This window comes from Antechinus flavipes, chromosome 4, assembly GCF_016432865.1.
Source record: "Antechinus flavipes isolate AdamAnt ecotype Samford, QLD, Australia chromosome 4, AdamAnt_v2, whole genome shotgun sequence".
NCBI classification, from domain to species: domain Eukaryota; kingdom Metazoa; phylum Chordata; class Mammalia; order Dasyuromorphia; family Dasyuridae; genus Antechinus; species Antechinus flavipes.
This window is the reverse complement of record NC_067401.1, coordinates 434,531,226-434,544,670: the sequence shown is the minus strand read 5'-3', so window position 1 is coordinate 434,544,670 and position 13,445 is coordinate 434,531,226. Positions and strand designations below refer to the sequence as shown.

Sequence of the window (13,445 nt, the reverse complement as noted above, 5' to 3'; positions counted from 1 at the left end):
CCTGTGGAGAGGAAACCTAGTAGCTATTCATCCAGATGTCATAGCTATGACTTTGAGGAAAGATATAGAAAGGGAAAATTATATCATATGTTGCAAAATTGATATGATTTTATCAGTGGAAATAACATGAAAGAAAATATTTAATTCTTGCTTTGCTGCTGCTCCCTAAAGACCATGACACCTTTTTGCCATCTCTTGTAGCTGAAACCTCCCATTTGTGTTGTTTATCCCATAGAATATGAACTCCTTGAGAACAGCAACTCACTATTCTATTTGAAACCCTGCTGCTTAGTAGGATGCTTTCTTTGCCCATAGTAAAAGATGTAATAATAAATACTCTTGAAATTTATCTATTCAAGTAATTGGGAAAATTTAGGATTGGAGGGGGCTCCCAAAGGACTTGGGAGATATAATGTAAAAGAATAGAAGGAATAAAACTCTAGTGCTGAAACTAAAATCACACTTAATCTCATTACATTTCATCTGTTCCATGAACTGAGGAGAGGGAACCATTTCTGGAGAACCATTTATGAAGGAATATCCAAGGGATGGAGAGAAAGTATGGAGGACAGCAGCAAGAGTGGGAGTAGGATCTCTGTAGATAGAATTGAACATCAGGAAACAGCAGGGCAGGAATAAGGAGAGCAGTAACAGTGAGAAGACCAGGATTCTGGCAGAAAGCAGAGGGGTAGTTATTTTATGGGCTTGGCCCCCACCAATGGAACTTATTCCACCTTCTCCTGCTCCTCCCTCATGTCAACTGCCCTTTATGGGTTATTCCCTTCATGTAATTTCCACGAAGGCAGGAACCATATTTTGTTTTATTTGTATCCTCATTTAATGCAGTTCCTGGAACATAGTAAGTGATTAATAGATGTTTATTGACAGACAAGACATCCAACTCCAAATCTAATACTCCATGAAGATTTGGATTCTAGTTTTTTTCTCTGAAACTAATTTACTATGGGATTTTGTGGAAACAATTTCATTTCTTTGGGTTACAGTTCTTTATCTGTCACACAAAGAGTTTAAATAGAATGTTCTCCTCTAAATAAGGTTAAACAGGTACTATTATTATCCCTATTATATAGATAAGGAAATTGAGGCTCACTTTCCAAAATTATGTAGCTAGTAAATGTCTGAGTGTTCAAACTACTATAGTAACTCTGTAGAAGACACTAACAGAGATAACAGAGATTGCTGAAGAAATAGGAAATAGGCAGATCTCCTATATTGTAAATTCTTGGCTGCATCCCTGGGCTGGATTAAACTAGGGAGATGATGGGTGTGAGAAGCTGGATCTTTTCTGATCTACTCAATCCTAGATTAGTGGTCCAAATTAAGGCTTTATGTGTTTCTTGGCATGATGTCAAGAAATCTGGGATACTTTTTTTTTTTTTTTTTTTTTTTTTAGCAATGGCTTTCATTCTGGGCCCAAAGGATGAGTATGAGAATGCAACGAAACCTTATGGAAAATGGAAAGAACATAGACTACACTTGGAATTGGGGGTGCTAGAGTTAGTAAAGGGAAGTCCATTATCTATAAAATGGATGTTCCATATATATTTTTTTCTATTGTACATATCTCAGCATCCCATGCAGGGTTCAGGGTCCTAGGTGATGGCCTGAGAGTGGCAGCAGGATGCACCTGGTAAAAGAGGCAGGATACACATGTTTCTGGTGTCTGTGAGGATGAGGAGACTCTCTTTTATAAAATTTTTCTCTTTTTTCTATATTTTCTATCTTTTTTAAAAAAAGGAAATTTAAATAGATGCCCACTGATTATAGTATTGGCATGGAAATGGCATTGGATTTTGTCATATATTGAATATTGATATAGAACTTTATAGTTTACAAAACTTTTTAAGTAGAGTATTTCATTAGATTCCTATAACAACAAAGTGGAATGCCAGTCAACTGTTTTTCTCCCTATCTTACAGATGAGTAATCTGGGTTCTAGAGAGTTTAAGTATTAAGTTATTGCATAACCATAGAGTTAAATAAATATCAGTGTATAGATTTGAAATGAGATCTTGTGGCTTTTTGACTATTTCCTTGGAGTGATGCTAAGCTGTTTCACTGTTAAGTACATGGTAAAATCCAAAAGAGTCTTGTTGTGAACAGGGTGGACACTTTGTGGTCTGTAGGGCCATGGAATTGCATCTTATAGGAAATCATCTTTGAGAACATCAGTGGAATCTTCCCAGGAAGAGATGAGAGACACAGAGAGAGGGGCAGAGAGAGAGGAACATAGAAAGAGGAGCAGGCAGAGAGAGAAAGGCAGAGAAAGAGAGAGAGAGAGAGAGAGAGAGAGAGTGAGGGAGGCAGAGAGACAGAGAGATAGACAGGAAGAGAAAGAGAGAGGAGAGGGGCAGAGAGTGAGAAATAGAGATAGACACACACACAAACACATAGAGATACACAGAGACATACACACAAATACACACACCGAGACATATACATACAGAGACACACACACACATAAAGACAGACAGACACACATAGACAGACATAAAGACACACACACAGAGACATACAGACACATACATAGAAACTCAGAGAGAAATACATGAGAGAGAAATCACAGAAAGACAGAGAAAGAGAGAGAGAGAGAGAGAGAGAGAGAGAGAGAGAGAGAGAGAGTGAGAGAGAAGGAAGGTCTGCCTGTCTCTTGCAAGGTCTTTTGAGTGTTGCTAGATATTACATACAGGAACAACATGTGGAAAATAACAGAGGTGCTAGGAATTCCTCCCTGCTCTAAAATAGGGTGTGGATGAAGAGCCAAGAAGTTGTGTTTATGATATGCTTGGGGGTGATGGCAGGGAATTATGTATTGAGAAGTGTGGGCTAACCCTTAAGGAATTTTAAAAAATGATCTTTAATGTGAGATGTTTTAGATGATGGAATAATATATAATATTTACATAACTCCTGTCAGAAACACTCACTAACATGAACCCCATGGTTTTGAGGGTTTTTTTAAGGCAAGCACAAAGTAAGCAGGAGGCCCCTAGAGTAAAACTACATGAAAAATACTGATTTACCCAATATCTTGGAACTTCTAGGCTTCTCCCAAAGATTCTAAAAATACCAACAATAATAATACTCTATTACTCCCATGGACTTGTGATCTTGTCTATGCTAAGTCAAATCAGGTCAAGTCAACAGGCATTTATTAAGCACCGACTATGTGCCAGGCATTTTGGTAAGTATGGGGGATACAAAGAAAGGCAAAAACAGCCCCTGCTCACAAGGAAGTCATGGTATTTATCCCAGTGATTCACAACTCATGAAGGCCTGCCCAGTTTATGGGTAACTATTATCTATGTTGTTGTTTTTGAGTTACTAAATTGTTATTCTTTAATTAACTTAATTAGCCAGTTGGCTAAAGTTGTGGATTATTTCTAATAGTTTTTTAATTGATTTTCTAGGGTTCTCTAAGTACACCATCGTATCATTTGCAAAGAGTGATAATTTGATTTCCTCATTACCTATCTAATTCCTTTAATCTCTTTTTCTTCTCTTATTCCCGAAGCTAGCATTTCTAATACAATATTGAATAGTAATGATAATAGTGGGCAACCTTGTTTCACCCCTAATCTTATTGGGAATGGTTCTAATTTATCCCTATTATATATGATGCTTGCTGATGATTTTAAATAGATGTTACTATTTTAAGGAAAAGTCTATTTTTTTTTCTTATACTTTCTAGTGTTTTTAATAGGAATGGGTATTGGATTTTATCAAATGCTTTTTTCCGCATCTATTGAGATAATCATATGGTTTTTGTTTCTTTGGTTATTTATAAAGTCAATTATGCTAATAGTTTTCCCAATATTGAACCAGCCCTGCATTCCTGTTATAAATCCTACTTGGTCATGATGTCTGTAATCTCTTTGATAATATTTTATTTAAGATTTTTGCATCAATATTCATTGGGGGTAATTAGTCTATAAGTTTCTTTCTCTGTTTTTGTTCTATCTGATTTAGATGTCAGTATCATGTCTATGTCATAAAAGAAATTAGGTGGGAGTTCTTCATTCCCTATTTTTTCAAATAGTTTATATAGTATTGTGTAATGTTCTCTTCTCTAAAATATCATTATATTTCTCTGGGAGCAGGTTTCCTGGGGGCTTCTGGAGGCAGCCTTAGTTTCAGTTCAAAGTAATAATCACTTCAAGTGCAGCCAGGAGTTAAAAGTTCAATCCTTTATTGTCTCCTTCAAAATAGCCCGGTTAGCTTTCCTTGGTTCCAAGAGGTCTTGTTGCTAGTCCTTTGTCTCTGCCAGTTTCAGCCTCCAACTCTCTCTGAACCTTCGTTCTGCCCAACTGAATCCTGGCTTCTCAATTTCCCAGAATGCTCCCAGTGGGTTTGTCCTTTTATATGCTCTTTTAGAGGTGTGAACTCAAAGGTTGACTCCTCCTTTGAGAGTGGGATTGTAGGCTTCTGACTTGTGAATCTTCTCCACCAAGTACTAAGCATATTAGTGAATCAGAGAACTGCTAAGCATGATGCTAAAATTAGACAACCGACTTAGTACCTTATAAGAATGCTAACAGTATTGTAGTTAATTAATTTAATTATTGTGTGTGTGTGTGTGTGTGTGTGTGTATTTTGTTGTTTGTTTACTTTTTTTGCAGAGATATCAAAGTACTTTGCTATTTTCTCCAGCTCATTTTACATTGGGCAACTGAGGCAAACAGGATTAAGTGACTTGGCCACAGTCATTCAGTTAGTAAATAGCTAAGATTAGATTTGAACTTGTAAACATGAGTCTTCCTGATTCCTGATTCCAAGGAATTATTTCTACAACCTAGCTGCTCTTTAACTCTTATCTATATTCTCCCATAAATTCATGCCAAAGGACCCACCAAAGGTCTTGATGGCTTTTACTGCATTCTCATGAAATTGTGTTCATGTCAATGAAGCATAGTTGTCCCTTGCTTTCACCATATTATTAGTTCATCTTTTCTTTCCTATTTTACATTTCTCAAATGACATCTTTCATACAAATAAGTTAAGTTGTTAGAAAACATTTATTAAACTCCCACTATATGCTAGCTACTGTGCTAAGTGCTAAGGATACAAAAGAAAGTCCAAACAGCCCTTCCCCCTCTGAGAGCTTACAATCCAATGGGGGAGACAACATACAAACAGCTATATACAAACAAAATATAGATAAGATAAATAATAATAGTTGACATTTATATCTCATTTGAAAGTTTATTAAATATTTTATGTAAATTATCTCATTTAAACCTTCTTAAAAGGTTTGTGAGAAAGCTTCTGCACATATTATGATCCCCATTTTATTAGATAATAACAATAACAGCTAGCATTTGTACAGTGTTGTAAACTTATTTACCTAGGATATCTCACTTGACCCTCACAACTAAGCAAATGAGAAACCAGGGAAGTTAAGGATCACAGAGAGAGCAAGGGAAGATTCAGATCTAGATTTTACTGACTCCAGCACACTCTCCACTATACTACCCTGTCTCTGACAGTTGAGGACTTCCAAGTGATATAAAGAAGTTCATCAATAGATAACAAAGTTAGATGAGTTATCTTTTTTTTTTTCCCACTGATGACAGGAAATAAGGAAATGGGCTCAAATGGAAGCACAGAGAATGACATTAGTCATTAGGCAGAACTTTTTGTCAGTACATGCTGTTAGATATTAGACCTACATAAAGAAGGGTGCTATGTATGCTCAACTAATTAATCCTAAGTGCTCATTATGTGCAAAGAACTGAAATTCAAAGATAAAGTACGCCATATACCTTGCCCTCCAGGACCTTGTAGTCTAAAGAGGAGATACAGAAAGTGATAAGAGAAAAAGAGCATTCTTTAGAATGCCTCTGATGTTGAAACCCTATGATTTTATGATTTTCATTTCTGGAGACCAGGGAAAGCTTCAGGGAGGAGGCAAATTTTGAACTGGGCTTTGGATGAATAAAAGAATTTTAACATGAAACTATGAAGATCAAGAGACAGGTAGGTGGTACAATGGATAGAATACTAGATCTGGAGTCAGGAAGACTCATCTTCTGATTTCAAATACAGCCTCACAGTAGGCAAGTCACTTAAACCTGTATGACTTAGTTTCCTTATCTGAAAAATGAACTGAAGAAGGAAAGGGCAAACCAATCCAATATATTGGCCAAGAAAATCCCAAATGGGGTTACATAATGTATCAAGGAAAGAAGAATGAAATAAGGCTGGAAAGATGAGCTACAACTAGAATTTGAAGCACCTTGAATGCCAAGGTAAGGAGTTTATATTTTATTCTTCAGGCAGAAGAAAATCTGTGATATCTTTTTGAGATGGAGAATGAAACAGACAGGTAAGTCTGTAAGTGAGAAGAATTATGTGACAGATGGATTGGAGAAAAGAGAAATCCTACTCTAGGTTAGAAATAAAACATCTTTTGGGCAGTTGTTATATGTATGAAGAAGACAGGATGAATGTCGGCAAAGAATTCCCAAGTCAGAGCCAGGAGATTTGGCATCTGAGTGAACATAGGAGGGGGTTAGTGGAGGAATTCTTTTAAATATTATCTCTTTACATCTGCCTGGAATGATTTAAGTTTTCTGATTCTTTCTCAAATGTGATTGTACAACTTGAGGAGTTTTAATGTCTGGCATATATGGAGAATGGAAAGTGGACTTTAAAATGAGCATAGACTTTTTTCTATTTTTGTGACACTCCTCCCTTTAATTGCTACTACCTCCTTTCAAAAAGTGGCTAATATTATATAGGTGAGTATATATGTACACACACACACATATACATACATTATATATTTCCATAAACACATCTCTGTACATATACCAACATTATTCATATAGATATATCCATGTATGTATATATACACACATAGACAGGTATATATATAAAAGGAGTCACATTTGGATACACACATATGTATGTGTATACATGTATACATGCACATATACTATATTACCTCTCTCTCTCTTAGCTCCCACCATCACATATCTACTGCCTTCTCGGTGTATATGTTGTATTTCCCTGGTAGAATGTATTTTCTCTTAGATCAATCTTTGTTTTCTTTATAAAATAAGAGCCATTCCCCAATTGATAAATGATCGAAAATATGAACAGTTTTCAGAGGAAATTAAAACAATTCTGAAGTACTATTATTAGTACTTCATAACTATTAGACTGACTAATAAGACAGAAAGGGAAAATGACAAACGTTGGAGGGGATGTGGAGAAAATGAGATATTAATGCATTGCTGGTGAAGTTGTGAACTGATTGAACCATTCGATAGGACAATTTGGAACTATCTCAAATGGCTATAAAACCATGCATATTCTTTTGCACTAGAAATAGCACTACCAGGTCTATATCTCAAAAGAGATAAAAAAACAAAAAGGAAAAGTACCAATACATAAAACAAAATATTGATAACTTCTTTTTTTTGGGGGGGGGCAAAAATTGGAAATTGAGCGGAAGCCCATTCAGGAAATGACTAAACAAATTGTGGGATGAGATTATGATGGAATGTTATTGTGCTATAAGATAGGATAAGGAGGATTCTCTCAGAAAAGCCTGAAAAGATTTACATGAGCTGATGTAAAATGAAATGTACTGTATACAAAGTAATAACAATATTGTAAGATGATCAGTTATGAATGACAGAACTCTTCTCAGCAATACAATGCTCCAAGTTAACTCTGAAGGAGTTATGTTAAAAAATTCTATCCATATCCAGAGAAAGAAATGATGATGTCTTAATGCAGATTGACACAACTTATTTTTAACTTTCTTTATTTTTCTTGAGGTTTTTTTTGTCTATATTTCCTTTAACATGTAACTATAATGGGAATATTTGTATAACTACATATGTATAGCCTACATTCCTTGCACTCTCATCGAGGTGGAATGGGGAGGGAGGAAGGGAAAGAATCTGGAACTCAACATTTTAAAAATGTAAAAATTGTTTTTACATATAACTGGGGTAAATGAAATACTAAATAAGTTATTTTTTAAAATTTGTTTTCTTTTTGTCTTTGCATTTTTGGGTGGGTGGGGAAGGCAATTGGGATTGTGTCTTGCCCAGGGTCACACAGCTAATAAGTGTTAAATGTCTGAGGCCAGATTTGAACTCAGATCCTGCTGACTTGAGGACTTATGCTCTATCCACTGTGCTGCCTCTCTTTGCATCTTCATTGACAAGTGTAATACCTGGTATGCAATAACTACTTATTAAATGCATATTGATTGATTGGTTGGTAATAAACTCTCATTTAACAAGCACACTCTATACTAGAAGGGAGAAGTGAAGAATAAGGAGACATTATCTTTTCCCTTTTGAGGGTTACAGTTTTATCCAGAAAACATAGTGTGCATATGTGTTCACACACATGCCCACACAGACATAGAGGACTACCTAAGTTTGCTTGGGTAAGTCAAGTCATTGCTTAAAATGAGTGGGTTGACCTAGATGATCTCTAAGGTGCATTTTAGTTCCAACTTTAAAAAAAATCCTCCTCCAAATCACTGAAGAATGGATTTTTGGCACGTGAGTGAATTTTCCAGATACTAATTCAGCTACAGAAATTTATCTTGGCTTGGATTTGGAGACATGTTAGATAGAATATCAAAATAAGAAGGTAGAAAGGTCAAGAATAAGAGATGTATATATGGAAGCAACCTTAGGGATCTTCTAGCCCTTCTCCTTTCATTTTGTAGATGAAGGAAGTGAAATCCAAAGATCTGGAGGGACTTGTCCAAAGTTGTATGTGCAGTATAAGGAAGAGAAGAATCCAAATACAAGTCTTCAATTTCAAATCCAGTCTCCTTTCCAATGTGCCAGGTTGGGGTAGGTCACAAGTAAGGTCAAGGATTTTGGATTTGATTATGACACATATTTTACAAGTTATCATCATTATCACTCTTTAGAAGATGAAGTGATATATATATATACATATATATATATATGTTGGAAACATCAAGTAGAATCCCCAGCAATGCATTCAGTGCCTGAGATGAAGGAAATAGTTGGTAAGAACTTCTTGTGTGAATGAATGTTGAATTCATCTTTATTGAATTTGAGTTCTAGCTAAAGGAGATATGATGCCAAATCCAATATTAATACTTTTCCAGGCCCTCTTTTACCATGAAGCTTTTCCTGATGCCCTCCTTAGCTAGGAATATCTTTCTCAATTTCATATCATTTGTGGATTTGTGATATATTTACCATATTCCTTTCTTCTTTATTGTTACTAGACTGTAGAGCTCTTGGATGGATGGAAAGGAATATCAGGACATAGTAGAAAGATCATTGTTGCCTTTTGAATTAGTGGTATCCATCTCTTTGTGACCCTATTTGGCATTTTCTTGGCAAAGATCCTGGAACGGTTTGTTATTTCTTTCTCCAGCTCACTTTCCAGAGGAGGAAACTGAGGCATATTTATATGACTTGTCAGAAATTTGCTTGACAGCAAATGTGCTTGAGACCATATTTGAAATCAGGTCCTCCTCACTCCAGGTCATATTCAGATCTTTGCTGTAGTTTTCTCCACATCATGAACATGTAATAAAGTCTGATGTCAGACTTACTGATCTTAATTTTGATCCAAAACTAATGTTAACTATGGAACAAGGTCACTATGTGACCTTTAGAAACTGACTTAACTTCTCTGCAGTTTAATTTCTATATCTCTATATGATTAATAATATTCAGCATTCATTCGCCCCAGACATTTATTAAGCTCTAACAATATGTAATGCATTGGAGGAGATGCAAAGATACAATAATAGCATTGACAAACACAAAAGTGTCCAGAGGTAGAAGACCAAGACAACAGAGGAGACTAGGAAACCCTGTCACACATTGACATGATACAGGGAATATTTAATCTAGAGAAGATGGGATCAGGGATACACAAAGCGTTTTCAGACATTTGAAGGGCTATTATGTGGAAACTTTAGATTTGTCTTTCATGTCCCCAGAGAGAAGAAATAAAACTAATGGGTAGTCTATGAAAAGAGGGAATTTTGTTTGGTATGAAGTGAATAATTCTGATAATTAAATCTGACCCAAATTGGAATGAGCATCTTGGGAAGGTCTTCAAATAAAGCCTGGATGATTCTTCATCAGGAACCTTGTGGATGAAATCTCTGTTGAGGTCAAAATTGGACTAAATGATCTCTGAGACCCCTTCTAATTTTGACATTTTAAGATTCCATGAATCCATAGTGAAAATGCAAAGGTGCCTACTCCTGTGGTTTGAAGTCCTAGAATACGATCTAGGTGTATGCTGGTAAAAGTTTAATAGCCTGTCTGAAAAAATATATATACATGCCATTTAAGCTTATTCTGACTTGTTAATTTGCTTCATTACTTTCTTCTGTTTAGACAATCAATAAAACAATAAACCAAGTCCTGATTTGTAGCATTTATCAATTTTTGAAGTGTAAAAACTTACTCTAAAAATTTAATAACCAGCTTTCAAAAACTGGTTTGAACTGGCTCCAGCATATCTCAGAATATTGCACACTCTTCAGTGGTGGGTATCTATTATGATTCTGATATTTTCTGATTTTAAGGTTATGGGATTGAAAGTGTTTCAAAAGTCTTCCAAATTGTTCCCCTCCCCTTTGATAGGATTATATGGAAAGTTTCAGATAAATCAGTGTCCCATATCTTCTTGTTATTAACCAGACTCTCAAGATTAAATCTTATAATTTCTTCATATAATTAATTTGTATTATTTGATGATCTTTGCTGCTACAAGTCCTTCATATCTAATCTAAATAATTTATGATGTATTTTAAAAGCCTATTTTAATTCTAATTTTCCTATTCTTCACTCCCCCCTGCCCCTCAATTTCTATTAGGAGTCACAAACTTGATTTTTTTTTTAAAGGGACACCCTTTATGAATATGGTGTTGGAAGACTAGGAATTTCATTTCTCTTAGAAGCTTTATTATCAGAATCTGACTAAACCCAACTATTATACTCTTATCTGTTTCAGGGAAAATGATTTGTTGGGAAACATAGCCAAATTGGCATAATTTTAAATCATGTTGTCAGAGCCTACTTTATACTATGACAGATCAGGATAATTGTCTTGGGATTTTGGATTTCACTTTTATGAGTCAGGATAAAGGGGGCACTCGGGAAAGCAGTGCTCTGGTTGGAGTAGAAGAATGCATCTTCCCAAATTCGGCTTTAAAAAGACCCGAGGGACATATGCATTCTATTAGAATATAAAAGGAGATAGGGTGAGTTAAGGACTGGGTTCCTGAAAATAACTTTCCTTTTCTCCCTCTCTGTTTCTCTGTCCCCGTCACTCTGTCTCTGCCTTTCTCTGTATATCTCTCTCTGTGTCTTTCCATTTCTCCTTCTTTCTGTCTCTCCATCTCGCCCTCACTCCTCCCCCTCACTCTTTACCCACTTCTCTCTCTACCTCCTTCCCTTCTTCTCCCATTCTCTGTTTTCCTCCCTGTCTCTCCCTTCCCTTTCTCTCTCTCTTCTCCTTCCCTCTCTTTCTATCTTTTCCTCCTTCCCTTTCTTTCTCTCTCTCTCTTCCTTCCTTCTCTTTCCCTCTTTCTCCCTCTCCCTTTCTTTCTCCCTCCTTCCCTTTCCCTGTCTCTCTTCTTTTCTTTCTCTTTGTGTCTGTCTTCCTGTCTCTTTCTATTTCTCTCTGTCTCTTTTTCTTTGTGTGTCTTTCTTTCTTTCATATATATATATACATGTAAACAGAGATATATACATAATATGTTGTCTTTTTGCCTTTAAGGCTGAAGTTGACACTAACAGCTTCATATTGGGTTGGGGGGGGCGGGACAATGTAATTTGTTTGTGTCTTTTCTCCCTCTTAGGAATTGGCTCCATTTGTTGATAAGATTCTCAGGAAGTTAAAAATGTCTTCTTATTATCTTGGTCACTCCCCAACCTTCTCTTCTCCTTGCTAAATAAATGCAGTTCCTCACATTTTTTCATTTGGGTTTTTATTTTCCAACCCTTTAATCATCCCTGTGGCTGCTCTCTGAACTGTCTCCAAATTCTCTCTACCATTCTCATGAAGTAGAACACAGAACTTTGAAGCAGTGCTGGGGATAAAGGGAGGGCTTTCCAACTCTGCAGTATCTGTCCAGATGCTTCCCAGACTATAGGCTGTGACAACTTTGCTTTGCATTTCTTGCCCTCTATGTTGTGGCCACCCTAATTTCCTGGTTTCCTAATCTTCCCATCAAACACTTGCTGTACTAGACTCCCCACTCCTGATGACCAATTACGCCTTCCCATTTCCCTTTCTGTTGTCTCCCCATATTTCTTGTTCTTTGGATCTTGCATCTAAGCTGGTTTGCCTAAGTATCAGTAGCAGAGAGGAGGTTCAATAATTCAGGGGCCCTGCTGGTAGAGGAACTAGTTTTTTCACAAGAAAATGAAGCTGACCTAAGAGAAGAACTATGTCGTCCATCCTGCCTAGAAGAGTTCCTGTCCTGAGAGCCCAACTCTCCTTAAGCAGCATTTCATGTCTGGACTTTAAGCAGCAAATGACAATGACTGAATAATCCAGACATTTAAGAGTTAAGGCTCTCTCAACTCTTTGGGATGGAGTGGATTATTAGTTATGATCTTGGAAAGCTGAGCTAAGGCTCCTCCCCTGTCGCCCACACGCCCCTTTCACATGATGTTTGGCCCTGGCCCCAGGAAAATAAAAAGAAAAAAAAACAATTAAAAGCAATTAAAAAGTTCTTACCAAAACTTATGTTTTTTATTTAGTAATACGAATATAGGGCAGGACCCTCAAAAGGTTCTGAGTGGAGAGATTTGATGGCGTGAAATAATCTTGCTCCTATAGTTAGTCTGTTTTGTGGCGCTCTGTGTATGTTCTTTGGGTGCTTGTGGGGTTTTGCACATTGGAGGCTTGTGGGGAGGGGGGCGAGCAAGGAGAGAAGCAATGGGCGCCGAGAATTCACGGCCGTGGCAACTTCGCGGGCACATTGCTGCGAATCCTCTCCATGTGCTCTTGCAAAGTATTTGGGAAGCTCCAAGTTGTTAAAATGGAAAAGAAGCCAGCCCTTCAGTTTTGTTTGTAATCTAAGCCCAAGTAAGGAAAATGAGGTACGAGCTGTAGGGTGGGGAGAAAGACTCTGAGGATGGGAGGGGGCAGAGAAAGGAGAAGGGAGGTGGGGGAGGAGGAAAGCCACTCTGTCTTTAAGGTTGTCCCATGGTTATGCATATATTTTTCTACTATGAATGGGTTTTGCTGTAAATTATAGCTTTGCTCGTGGTCCCTTGGGTCAAGAGAAATAGTCTTTAAACAGAAAACAGCTCTGATTGGTGACTTTCCTCCTTCCCTCCCCCAACCCCCTTCCTAATTGAAACCAAATGTGCAATATGTTGGATGCTGGGATCCCTGGCCCGGGCCCAGGAATCCTCAGAATGCGAGGTTTCTCTCAAA

The 13,445-nt window shown here is 36.9% G+C and overlaps 1 protein-coding gene across 1 annotated transcript in view; it reads left to right on the top strand.

The window, feature by feature from the left end:
* UHMK1 (U2AF homology motif kinase 1) overlaps window positions 1–13,445 on the top strand; it is a 200,789-nt gene that overhangs the window by 119,245 nt on the left and 68,099 nt on the right. The gene's annotated exons all lie outside the window — the stretch shown is intronic.